The sequence below is a fragment of the Aquila chrysaetos genome, chromosome 11 (genome assembly GCF_900496995.4).
Source record: "Aquila chrysaetos chrysaetos chromosome 11, bAquChr1.4, whole genome shotgun sequence".
In the NCBI taxonomy this organism is placed as follows: Eukaryota; Metazoa; Chordata; class Aves; order Accipitriformes; family Accipitridae; genus Aquila; species Aquila chrysaetos.
The window spans coordinates 22406529-22420296 of record NC_044014.1 but is presented as its reverse complement, the minus strand read 5'-3'; the positions used below and the strand labels follow the sequence as shown (position 1 = coordinate 22420296).

General features: G+C 45.9%; 1 long non-coding RNA gene across 1 annotated transcript; it reads left to right on the top strand.

The window, feature by feature from the left end:
• The first annotated feature begins 2436 nt into the window (after positions 1-2436).
• LOC115348028 lies at positions 2437-13405 on the top strand. Its single transcript, XR_003925714.1, has 3 exons — positions 2437-2549; positions 3521-3601; positions 13295-13405. It is a non-coding gene; the product is annotated as an uncharacterized LOC115348028 (long non-coding RNA).
• The last annotated feature ends 363 nt before the right edge of the window (positions 13406-13768 follow it).

Genomic DNA, 13768 nt, shown 5'->3' with positions numbered 1-13768 from the left:
GCTCAGCAGCTTTTCCCAATGGGAAAATGGCTTTCTTGTGACACAGCGTGTCCCTCTTTTTCTTGATCAAAATTCTGAACTTTTTTTTTGAAAGATGCTATTTGGAATTTTCTGTTGAAACTGGAAAATGATCAAGTTTTCAATATGGACTTAGGAATATTTATTTTTTTTTTTTTTTAGAACAACCTAGAAAAAGTATCCCTCCTTCTGTCTCCAAATCAAGGAAAATCAAAGTTACAACTGAAATGAGATTTTCCATAGGAACAAGGATGTTGCTTAACATTTTTATTAATAAGAATTAGCACTAGTATTATTGTTGTTACCGTTTTGTTAGTAGTATTAATACAGGTATCTGCTTGTGCACTTAGGCTTAATGTAGCGCAGTCTGCCTTTCTGAGGGCATTTGGTCCTAGAGGTGGGCATGTGAGAATTTGGGGTCCTGCTGTACCTGTGACATTGCCAGTGCTAAATACAGCCGTGCAAAGGCACTGAAAGAGTTGGGGTGAACCTCTAGCTGTATTTGCACTGAACTCTGTATGTGACCGTGTGGGGAAAAGGCACATCCATGTGGATATGTTGCTAGTCCTTCGCAGAGAGGAGGTCTGGAAGGTGGCAGATCTACTCCTTGGCAGCTGCTGAAGTTTCTTTCTAGCACAGTGAGAGAAGAGGGAAACCTTCCAAATGCTTCTTGTGCAGCTGAATGACATCAAAATGTAGGCTGGGGGTTCATAACTGAGCTCCTTTGAACCACAACGTTCTCAAGAAAAACTTGATCCAAATGGATCCAGTTCCCCAAATAGCTCATTTTTGGCAAAACTAAGTTAGATTAAATGAAATAATATTAAAACATTCTGACTGGCTGTAGTAAGGGGTATCACAAACGGCAGCCTGAGACCTGATCTGGGGAGTCTGATGCCTGGCATCACGGACAAGCAAAATCCAGTCCATGATCTCCTACACAGGAATGTATGAATCCACTGGATGTCTGTGTTTATCGAGCCTGCATCCACAGGAGTGTGCCTTGCTGGCTGAGCAGCACGTGTCACGCCTCAAGGGTCTGCACTTGTGTGTGTTAATCAGACCAGGTGGATTTGTCTGGGCGTACCCATGGTGTGTCGTGCTTAAAGCAGTGTGGGTGCAAGCAGTGTTGTTGGTTTAATGGCTAGTGTGCAGGTCTGGGAGAATCATAGAATCACAGAATGGTTGAGGTGGAAAGGGACCTCTGGAAGTCATCTTGTCCACCCCGCCTGCTCAAGCAGGGCCACCCAGAGCCAGTTGCCTAGAACCATGGCCAGGCGTCCCTGCCGGTCTCCCTGGCTGTGGGTGCAACCACAAGGAAAGTTGTAAGGCTTAGTTAGGCAGCACTGGCCCTGTCAGTAAATCATTGTGCAGTTCAGGCTTTTTTTTTTTCCCTTGGATTGGACTCCATAGAGAATCAGACAGACTGTGCTGAGCTGGTCCCATCTGCACCCAACCTGGACAGCAGCTTTATCTTGCCTTGTAAAACTGCAGAGCTCTGTGACAAAAGAGTTAATCTCTGCCTTTGTTTCTCTTCCTCTCTCTCTTCTCTTGCAGCGGGACTGAAAGGCAAGATGAGAGCAGATCCATCAGTGTCAGCTGCTTTCAGCACATCAGCACTTTTGGGGGGTTTATTGGGGACTAGCCCATCAGCAGTGCTTCCAAACTGCAAACACGCTGCAGACAGGCCCCTCCTCCTGCGCAGCAGCCAGGCTGCCTGGGGAAGCAACGCCGGGACCCCAGTGCCACTGGCCAGGAGCTGGGTGATAAATGACTGCGTGAGGCATCTCCATGGCTAGCAAAGTCCAGAGGGTAGGCCAGAGCCAAGCTCCTGGGGAGGCAGCAATGAAACCGTATTAATTTCTGGGCGTGCGTCCATGTGTGTCTGTGTGTCTGTACTGTCTGAAATAATACACTTGACACAAACACACATGCTTCACTTCCAACACACAGAGTAACACGGAAGAGGGGTGAAAGAGAGAAAACAATCTGTTTGACAGATTAATGAAGCAGTTCATAATAGCAATGTATATTATAACCTTAGAAACAGCTTGTAAATAACCAGTTGCTTTACATGTATAAACATACTCCCATGCCTAGGTCTGTGTATATTTGCCTATATATGAAATGTATATGCCTGTGTATATGCATATCTAAAAGATGCAGGAATGCGAAATCAATGCTCTGCAGTGAAACCAAAGAATAAACGGGAGCTGGAAAAAATTAAGCTTCATTAGCCTAGCAGCCATATATATTCCCTGCCTTTTATTTTACACCTAAGCCTGGAAGACTTCCAAAGCAGTGGAGGGACTCAGGAGCACACATCTCACTGACATGCACTCCTAAGCCCTCTTGGTACTCCTGAAAACTCCACCCATGTTTTTTGTTTTTGTTTTTTTTTTTAATCCCAGGGTCTTGGGCAGAGCAGCCTCAGCCCATCCACACAAGGCGGGGAAGTCACATTAGCGTGAGGACAGTAGAGTCTGGACCCATATCTAATCCAGGATTTTGACTAATTCCTCATCACATTGGTATGTCACTCTTTGAAAAGCTAGATGTATCTTTTACTAAGCAGATATTTGGATGTCTTTGTTTGCTTCTGTATTGTATACATCCGTGGGAATTTCCTGATGTACTCTGGACTGGGGCAATGACTTACACAACAATCCTTTCTCTCTTTTGTGGGACCTATTAGCAAATACAAATAGCAACATACTGAGCTCTTGTGGATGGGCAACAACCCCAGGAGCTGAAAAAGCAAGTTCAGCATGACTAAGGACCTTTAGCTTTTCATTTCATGACTCTGCTTTTACTTGTAAGCCTCAATTTTACAGTAAGATAATTCCCTTGAGTTCTTTTCCTACCTTATCTTAGAGGAAAAAAAGAAGATTAAGAGATTTCTCATATGCACAAAGGAGTGTTAAATTTGCCAGTTCCCAGTAAAAGCCAAACGGTATTTCCAAGCGTCATGACTGTGGATGAAAAAATTCAAAGGTCCAAGTGTACTGGGAAGGATCAGAACCAGAAGGTTCATAGAACCCAACCTACACAACGGAAAGTTGACTTTATCACATTGAACTTTGGTTCAGACTTGAGGTCATGCAAAAATCCTCAGCAAACTCCCCTCCAAGAGTATACAGTTAAGTTCCTGGCCTCAGGTCTACTGGAAAGAGTTGTGCCAGATATTTTCTTCCCTGATGTGAATTCCAAGATAGAAGCACTTAAGAGGTGGAATGTGTGCAGAGACTGCTGATGTGACGTGTGGCACCATGCAAGGAGCATAGATACACATGTGTATCTTGGACAACGTGCAAATGACCATACCTTCAACTTTCTAGCCACATGTGCTTGTGCTTTTGCTACAGCAGCAAGGGATCCTTTTGTTATAAGGCAACTAGCACTGTCTTGGTCTAGCTCTTGACCAGAGTTCTTGATGAGCTTGTGATCTGAGGAGCTTACAGGCAAAATAGTCAAGCCAAGTATTTCTGTGTTAATCTTACAGCTGTAGAACAGAGGTGACTTGTCCCTGATCACGTGCAAAGCTGAAGACAGAGCTGGGAATGGGACTCAGGTGTCCAGCACGGTAAGCTCGTTCTTTCTGTTTCTGTCTAGACCGGTCAACTACGCTAAAGCAGCACCGGCTGAACATTTGCACAGAAGCAAATAGCTGTATATCTTAGTCTTTAGGGGCGTCATAGCTCTGTGACTGGGAATACTCTGGGTTTGGGTGCAATTCGAACCACTGTCTAAGAATACTGTTCTGCCTAGCATCCCCTGTCCTTCTCTAAGCTCCCTCTTCCTCTGTCCTGTAGGATTAGGGTCTGTAGTTACTCTCCACAAGCATTTTAACCCTTCTCTGTAAGATGGAGGAGAACAAGCTGACTTCAGCCAGGATGGGAGGAGATTAGGGGTGACAGAAATTTGATTTGTAGCCTGGAGAATTCGCATCCTTGAATCAGGGACTTGTCCTTAATTCTCCACCAGGGAGGACTGTCAGGTTTGAGCAGACTGATGCTGCTTGTGCAATTCTCTCCCCTGCCCCAGAGACCAGAGTGAGGGGTGGGTGTTGGGGGGCAATTAATTTCACGTGGGAGCAGTAGGTTGAGGGATGGGAGCTGGCAAGGTCTCTGTCTGTGGTGGTAAGGAGGAGAGGGCTATGCACAGCAGTTCAACTGTTTTCTACCATCCAGGCCAGCCAGCCAGATCTGTGAGGCCTTCCCAATCAGCGCAGCAAGCTCAGCTTTGCTGCCGTCAGCACTGCTGAGAGCAGAAGCTGGGGATGGGTGAATCCAAATATCCGGATAGCATGGATATTGGCTGGAAATGTTCCACCATATCCGGGTGGCTGCCTTTGCGTGATATTCATGCTCGTCAGAAAATTAATTATTCCATTCACCAGGCTCTCTGAGCCGGGAGGATTACCTCTCAATACCTGGAGCTCCTCCTGGGGGTGGTGTGTGTGTGTATGAGCACATCTGTCTGCATGCCTGCTTATTGAAAGGGTGTTTATGTTGTGGACATATATGTGTACAGACAGCAAGAGATTGTATATGACTGTAGGCACAGAGAAGGAGTTGCACGAGTGATACAGAAATAAGGAAGATGCCTTGCTCTGTGTGTCTGTGAGAGAGGGTGTCCTTGGGGATACTGAGTGGCTTTGTCTGCATACCAGAGAGAGGAATATTTTCCTCCAGGTAAGGTGAGCTGTGTGCAGGGAGCAGAGGGTGCAGCACCTGGGTAGGTGGCAATGTGCTCCTTGTCTTTGCCTTTATGTGTGTGAGGGGCATACACATGGCCAAGGCCGTGTCCCCATGCTTTTTAGATCTGCCTTCAGAAAGGTTGATGCGTGTTTGATGCAAGCCTAATCTGCCTGTGGTTTCCTGTGTACTTGTGCTGAGAACAGGGAAAAAGTTCACATGTATACACTGAGTATCGAAAACCTGCATATGTGGTGGAAGATCTTGTGTCAGCTGGCATCGCAATAGTACCTGTGCTTTTGGATGCATTTGATTTTGACTATGGGCCTCCTAAACACAGCTCCAGTTCTTGTCTTCCTGCTTTTACAGCTGATCAACCTCATGTATGTCAGTGGGTAACTTACACCAGCAAGTAAGCAGAATCAGGTCTTGTGATATTTAAAAATAAAACCTTTGCACCCCAGCCTGAAAGCTTTCCTGCGATCCTCAGTCCCAGACCCTAAGATCACAGGAGGTCTTATCCCATATGGGGCAGTATGGTCTGTGTATGTGTTGGAGCTGGGCTTTTCCAACTGCAGCAGCAAGGAGTGATCTTTCCTGGAAAGCAAAACTACTTAATTGTGGCTTGACTCTGAGAGTGCCCTGATTGGCTCTGCTAGGCAGCACAGCGCTGAGTTTCAGGCTCGGGGTATTCTTGGAAATTTGTATTATTAATTGAAAGCTTATTAATGGCAAACGCAGGATGACATTTTACATGGTTTAGTTATGTTCTGTGAGTCATTGGTACAACGCAGCCTCAGCCACAAGGCAAGGAAGCTCCTGCCGTAACTGATAACAGAGAAGCAATAACAGCTCAGTTCCCACTAACTGGTCCTGGGGCGACAGGGACAGCCCTTGCAAATATCTGATCATCTCCTCTCTGGTGGTCGCTCATCCTGGGCTTAAGGAAGTCTCAGAAGAAGGCAGACTTACTGAGGTAATAAGCATTCTGGTTTATTACCAGTGGGCTCAAGAACTTTGGCTTCTCTGAATGTTTGGCATTGCCCTTAAAAATAAAAAGGCCTTCAAGTGAGGGAACTGCTGACATCACACTGGAAGTTAGTAGCCCCATGTCTAGAGCAGGAGACATGATGTCACTCTAGATAACGAAACTTTGGGTGCTGGACTGTGGCTGGGTTTTCTAGAATAATGCTTGAGTCCCGTTCTCCCATGTTTGAGATGTGGGTCAAGTCTGGGTCTGGTTTACGTCGTAGTGGGGAAAGCAAATGTCTTTGGAAGAGAATTGACTATTGCTTCTAATATCCTGCAAAAAAAGTCCTTTTCCTCTGCCCAGCTTCATAAACGGTCAGTGCCATACATCTAAAAACCAAAATGAGATTCCTGTTGAACCAAGAACAGAACAAATGTCTTAGATTCTTAACATATTTTTAAGCAAAGTGGCATTGTCCCGTCATTGTGTGGACGTGGCTGCTGTGTCCACCAAATCCATGAAGGGTAGGTACATCTTCTTTAAGCAGATTTCTGAAGACCATCAACCAGAGTTGTGTTTGTCTTTTTTATGGCTATAGGCATGGGCAAAACAGGTGTACTGCTAGGAGAAGCACTTCTGTAAGCCACGGCCATGGATCTGCAGCCTCTTTTGTCTGGGAAGAAATGCAGGTTGAACAAAACCCCCAAATACCTCCATCAATCCTCCTAGTACCCTCTTCCCCACTGCTATGTGTGCATCCCATCCTGTCTGCCAGAACTCCCTGGGTCTTTCCCAGACACATTGAGGGTACTTGAACTCAGCGTTGTCAGAGGTGACGTTTGCTCATGTTGCTGAGGTTCCTCAGGGAGGCACTCACTCTTCACAAGCTCTGCTTTGGCCCTCAGAAAGGGAGGCAAGAGTCCAGAGACTTTTCCTACCAAAGCTTGGCCTTGGGTTGGGATATCCGCCCTCTGGGATAGAAGACGCAAGGGTGGTGGTGGGAAGCCACTCACCATCCGGGTCTGGAGAAATAGCATCCCCCCACTTCACAAGGGAAAGCTCAGTTGTGGGTGCCACCTAGGCTGTTCCTTGTCTGGGACAGCCAAGAGGGGCTTATGGAGCTAAGCATCTGCACAGACTGATGGGAACTTTCCTGGAGGACCTCCACAGATCTGGTAGATCTATAGATCTGTGGGACACATGTGCTCTGTCACCCATATTCAATGCTGCAGTCCCACTCTGCAGCTATCATCAGCTTCATCAATGGCTGGAGCTCGGTACAAATGAAGTCCTCTCTGCAACTGCTGAGAGCTGTACAGGGGAATATAGACAGCAGAGCTCCTCTGCAATCCATTGTCCACCAGCAGAATTATTTCCACAAAGGCATTGCAGGCACTGGAAGTAGAATATAGGCCAAGCGCTTAAACTTTTCCACCCTGGTTTAGCAAGAGCCCCACAGCTGTGGATTGTCTGATGCCAGCAAATAAACCAGATGGACGACATGGATGGAGACAGGCCAAGCTGGGATGGAAAGCACAGTGTACCCTCCTGTCTTAATGGGATTCTGGAAGATGAAGTAACACAAGCTGGAAAGAGCCTTCAGCTGCAAATCTCCCTGTGTTGAGGTAATGGGAAATGGGATCTACTGCTTTTTGTGGGGCTTCAGCTGTGGCTGGTGGGATCTTCTCTAATGCTGCAGGAAGGGTGGTGCCCTGGGTGCCTACAGGAAGGTGGGACATTTCCAGGGTCTCCCGGAGAGAAGAATCCAGATCTGCAGCTGTAGTGAGCAGGGGGCTTGGGAAGAAAAATCCAGCAGGCATAGTGAGAGGTATCATGGATTGTATGGATGCTAGAGGATATAACTGCAGTTGCCAGTTCTGGTTAGCAGGTTGCAGGAAGATGAAGCCCACCCAGTCTGCAAAGGACAATGATGGGTCAGTGCTGCAGGGCAACATATGCTGCTTTTGCAAGGGGCCAGATCTGGTTGTTCCTCCAGCACTTCATGACTATGATTTGTTACCTGGGTGATGGCAAGGCCTAAAACTCAGATCAGACTCTCACTGTGCTGGGTGCTGTATACAGAAGTCTAATGAGATTCACATCCAAAAAGAGCTTTCTCCCATGATTAACAGCACATCAATTTATGGATGGGCTGTCACAAGAGGCTGTGAGAAAACCATAGCTGTCCAGGGTCCCCAGAATCTGGCTTCCTTTGAAATCCGAGGTAAGGCAACCTACCCTCGTCTCTGCAGTTCCCCATTGACCATTTAGACACCCAAGCTTGGTTCTCCTAAATAACAAGTGATCTAAATGACTCACGGATCTCTTGAGTTTGGAGGCTACAGAAAATGCCCCAGGACTTTGTGTGAATAGAAGACTCACCTGCAATGACACATGGAGTCCATATCAGTGCTGAGAACTTAACTTGGCTCTGTCCTACATAAGTCCTGTCCTGTCTTATGCCTTAGCCCCATGACTGGCTTTCCTCCCAACAGACTAGTTGGGATGTTTCAAAAGGTAGGGGCAGTGTGTCCAGCACTAGAGTATGCCTGCAGCATGCTTCAGGGTACTTTGAGTTGGGGTGTTCCAGCCTTACTAGGAGATGAGTCTCTCACCACCATGAAACACAAGTTGCTGGAGCCTGGCCTCAAAATAAAGGCTTGAACCTCAGTTCAGTGCCTTTTCAAGCCAGGCCAAGCTGCTTGCAAGTCTGTTTTGGAAGGGATTACTGAACACTCCCCTCAGTGTGCTGGAAAATCACCCCTGCTGGTAACAGGTACTGTCCAGACACATTACATTGCGTTTATGGGGTTCAGTGTGGAGGGGTGGATCCAGGATGTGCTTGCCAGGCTGTTTATGGCTGGGGGGGGGGCATGCCCTTTCTAGGTGTGCTCCTCACCTCTGCCATTTGTCCTTTCTCTATTCTGCCATCCTTGGAGCAGCCCGGATTGGTTATAGCCCACATGTTAACAGTGGCCAACCTGCAAAGAGAGAGCCAGAAAAAGTTAATGTGGAGTTCTGGTCTACTCCCAGGATGCATTTGGGCTGCAGCCCATAATGATATGTATAATTGCGAAGGCCTGCCAAAAAAAGCAGGCTGGATTTAATTGAGTCAACACACTGCTATTAATAATAAAATGGCAGAGACTTTGCTATTAATCACTTGTGCTGGCTTTATCACAGGCAGTCTCGGCTATCTGGCTACCAAACAAGACCTTTAAAAAAAAATGGTGCAGTGGAAAACTTACTAGTGGGAATACACCTGCTAACAAAATAAACCTTGTAAACAAAATGTTCCTTGTAGAAGAATGTACTTTCTGAAGGGGCAACCTATTTGGGAGGCAAATGGAATTATGTCAAATGCCTGCGTCCTGCAGCAAAGTCCTCCTTTTATAGGAATAGATCACTGGCGGATGCACTTGGCAAATGGTGCATCTTTGGAAAAGGTTATACTTGATAAAGGACGTTGTATGGGGTGGGAATTCAGGGAGAAATGAATCCTCCAAAGAGAAACGTAATTGCTGCAGGAATATGGCACAGCCCAGAGAAGAATGCATGTTTCTAGTAAATGGAAAACACTGTATCTGCTGAGGTACTGAACAAAAAAGGGAAATGCAAAATAAATACCATGCCTGACACCTAAATTGCAGCCCTCCTTGTAGAGGGCTGGATAAACTGTGGTATATTGGGGTGGATGGGTGGATGTGGAGCTCTGTACCCCAAAGTGCATGCTGCCAGCACTGCATGCAGCACCACTGAACGAGTAGGGTCTGGTCTCCTGAGGGGCCACCACAGCCCAGAAGTGCCCTCTTTCTTATGACCTGACTTGGCCATGCCATGAGGTGGAGGAAGAGCTTGAATGGGGCTCCAGCCCTTTCACACATGCACCATATTTGCTTACATGAGCTGCTCATGTTCCCTGTGGCCCTCTTGATGGACTGCACCCCAGTGCCTGGGATTGGTACTATTTCCTCATGGCAGGAAGAGCATGCTGTGTTTTTAAAAGCCCCCCCAGCTGAGGTTGTTATTGTAGGAAACACAGTAATGGCAGTCTTCACTTTTGCTTCTGAGTAGAGCTGATTGCCATGACTATGTCTGGGAAGGGACCATGTAGCAAAAAGGTCTGAAACCCAGGAGGAAGGGATTAGGCTTGAAAACAGTGCTTCTGAGAAGGGAACACGATGTGTCTGTAGGCAGAGCCAAAGAATATAGAGCAGGTAGAAAACAAACAAAACAGATACATTATGTGGCTTCTAGTGTAAGAGGTTGTGAGGCTTAAAAAACCGACTCTTCTAGAAGACAGTTGGAAGGGGAGAATCCTCTGCCTTCCAAATCTGAGAATGCCAAAGGACTGGATCTGTTCTTCTCTTGCAAGTTTTCCTGCACAAAGGGATACATTTTCTGTGCACCAGTGCAAAAAATCTGTGTGCATCTTGCACCAAATAGTCAAACAAAATAAATTATTTAACAGGCTAAAAGGCCTCTTTCTCTCTGCTATGAATTAACAAGGACTGTAAATGAATGCAAATGTTATCCCTCAGAAAGGAAGAGAAAAAAGAAAAGAGAGAAAGCAACAACAAAAAAATCCCAGAAAAAAAATTATCCACTTCCTGCTGTTTTCCTTTCCTCCCCATAAAGTGAGTGTCTTATCCTCAGAGAAATTCAGTTCATTGTTAGAAATAGCCGAAATTGGCTTGCAACTAGTAAAGATGCCAAGAATTTGCACCTTGCTCTGTGACCTAAAGCAAAAATGACATGAACATTGACAAATTTGACAAGGAAATTTGTGCAAAAAACAACTTCTATTTGGCTAGCCAAGCAGCAAATATGTCGGATGATATGCTTTATTAAGCAATCCATTTTTCAGCAATAGCTGCACCATCTGCAAAGGTTAGTGTGCATCAGGCTTTCCACAGAATTTCATCTGCGTCTGCAGCTAGGTGCAACACACGACCACATTTTTCATGTACATACAATTTTGGATGCAAATAGAATACTTGATGAAAGAGGTGACCTTCCGGACTGACTTCCCCCATGCAGTAAAGTCACAGGCACAGAAGCAGCTGAGAGAAACATATCTCTGCCTAGAGGGAGGGGGGGAGTGGGAGAGAGGAAGCAGGGGGAAAGGGAGAAATAAAAAGAGGAGCAAACTTCAGAAAAGTGTTTCCGAAAGAAATGGTTTGGCACATCGCATAGCAGAGACTCTGCACTTGTACCAGTCAAAGGGGAATGGAAACTGTCGTGGTGGGTAGCTGCAGTTTTCTTCTGGATGGTATCCATCTCTCCATCTTCTAGTTTTTCTCTTGTTATCTTGCGTAGTTCCTGCTACTACACTGTCTAAATGTCCCTGTCTTTCATTGCTCCCTCTGTCATGGTTTGCATTCCAGACTTGTCATCTCTTAGGGGTGGGCCATTTGCCCTTTTACTACTATGGCCCCTGCCTAGGGCTGCTGGATCTGGATCTCCTTCCGAGCATCCTTGGCTGTATAGGGTGTATTTTCTAAACCCAATGAGGGGAACCATTGCTTTCAAATATTAGTTGGACATACCTATTTTCTGCCCTTTTTGTTCTTTTTTTCTTTTTTTTGTTTTAAAGGCATGATGGTCCTGCCTCTGTGTTTTCCTATATTGTTTTCTAGTGAATGGATATGGTCCTTTCATGTCCTGCCTGCCCTACATTAGGTGGAATCAACTCTTCTCTAGTCCCCAGTCTTCTTCCCCAAGTGTATGCTGTACACATGGCTCCCTACGCCTCATTGGCGGTTGCTGGTTATAAATTCATGTTCTCAATCCCTACTCCGCTTAGCTGAAGTTGGATGCTATCCCAGTGCCTTGCAACTGTCCCTGGTCCAGCGGAAAGTTTAATCTGCCAGTTCACGGCGTGTCGTCCTATGGGGAGAGTTCAGTTCAGTGCAGCTCCACGCTGCACAGAGAGAAGCTCATTAGCAGGACATGGTAGTGTCTGATGACACTGTGGTCCAAGAAGGCCTCATTAGGCACAAAATGTTTTCTGTGGCTCTCTGAGATTTCCTAGTAACTTAAGGAATTCAGACATAGCTACCATGGGGGCACAGATGAAATGGGGAGCAGAGATGCATTCTCCAAGGGCCATCTCCCATCTGTGTCTTTTGGAGGAGCAGATATTGGACGAAGCCTTTGACTCCTTTTATGTAGCCTTGGATCCTTGCTACAAAGATGCAGATGGGACTGGCTGGGCCTGGCAGGCACACTCTTCCCTGGTTGGCTGCTAAGTGGTGTTAAGTGATGAATGTTAAACTTAACAAGGGGACTTACAGATTTACGTAAGGATTTTACTGCCTGCCAGGTATAAATGATGGAACAGCTTTGATCTTTAGGGGGATCAGTACTGGAAGTGATTTAAACTAAAGTTAATAAAACTGCTTAAAACTGTACTCTGTAGTCCCACAGGCTGAAGGAGCCCTAGTGGTCACTTGACTGCTCTAAGTAAAAATTGTTCACATTTATGAGGGAGATCAAATCCCACTGGTGTTAACTGTGTTTCCAGCTGAATAATAAATGGTATCTTCCAAGAGTTCTGCAAGTCCTTCTCTATGTGCGCTGTAGGTCCCACAACCTGCTGGAGCCGGAGCCACCAAGCTGTTATCCACAGATGCAAAAAAATGTTAGAGTCTTGGTATTTCCATGGGCTTTTCTCATTCTCTCTCCACTTCATAGTCTCTAAAGCAGGTCTGATCCCTTTGCCATTTTGTAGCATGTCACAAGCTAGTGTTGGGGGGGGTGGGGGTTGCCGTCAAGCAAGACTCTTGATATGTTTTATCTTTGGAATTTGCTGGCCAACAGTGACAAGTAAATGCCATAAACTTTAAAATTTCATTGGCTTCATGGTGGGCTTTGCCACCAATGACCTTTAGAAAGGGGACATCACATTACAATTTTTGTGAATGGTCCTGTAATGTCTTCTTCCATCGCAATGCATCTTAAGAAAGTTGCCCACAAAGGTGAAAATTCTCATTCCTAATGGAGGGTCTATTTTCTGTCCCCCAGGAATCTCAGCTGCCCCCTACAACATAATCATGGGTATTTCCATTGGGCATTTCCATAATGTCCCAAGATGAAACAATGTGAGCTGCGGTGGGCAGGGTGCTCAGAGGCTGATGCAAACAGCACTTTTGTAACCTGCTTTGATTCAGGTGAAGAAGCGGCTCTTTTGTAACTATCAGAGAAGTTGATGGGATTTACCGGTATCCCTGTATCAGCCCAGCCCACTAGGTTTACAAGTGAGATCAGATTCCATCAGTTACTTGTGTTTGCAGCTAAGAAGCAAACAGGCCTTTCCTGCATGCTAGGGGGTCATACTGTCAACCAGAGCCACCAGGCTGTCCTGCCACAGACACACACAAATGGAAGTCGTCCTGCTATTGCTATAGGGCTTTCTAATTCTGCCATTTCCTAGAAACCCTTTAACAACTACCAGAATGCCTTCTGTCTGCTTGGTAACAAACCAAGTAGCCTTTCATGGGCCTCTCTAGAAATCAGTGATTGGCAGCCACTGAAATTGAATTAGCAGTAACTCACCACTGTAGTGGTAGTTGTAGTAGAAAAAATACTTTTTTGTTTTTTATTTCAGCCCAGTGCACTGTTAGTGATGAAACTCCGCAGCATAATGTTTTGATGAGGCTGTGATCTTGGAAAGATACAAAAAGACATGGGCTGTTTCAGGCAGATCACGAGGAAATCCTGAATTATAAAGGTATAGTCAAGTCTGGGATGGGACTCATTCTGCAGAGGAGCCAGCTGGAAACTGCCAGTGATTGGGAGGAAGTTCCATGAAAATCTTGTTACTTGTACCTTGTTATATAATTACCTCTTGCAGAGTTTTGGGGTTTTTTTTCTGAATTACAGTCACTGTTGGAGGCAGGTTATGGGCTTAGACAGACCACTGGCTGGACAGCCTGGTATTTCCTGCATTCTTACTTCCACGGATCCTCTAACAGCCTTGCCGCCTGGCTTTGTCCTGCTATTGTGTCTCACTGTGAGGATGGTCTATGTCTGAGATTGTCGTGGGATTTCTGCAGACAGCTTCTAGTGGTATTTTCAGAGC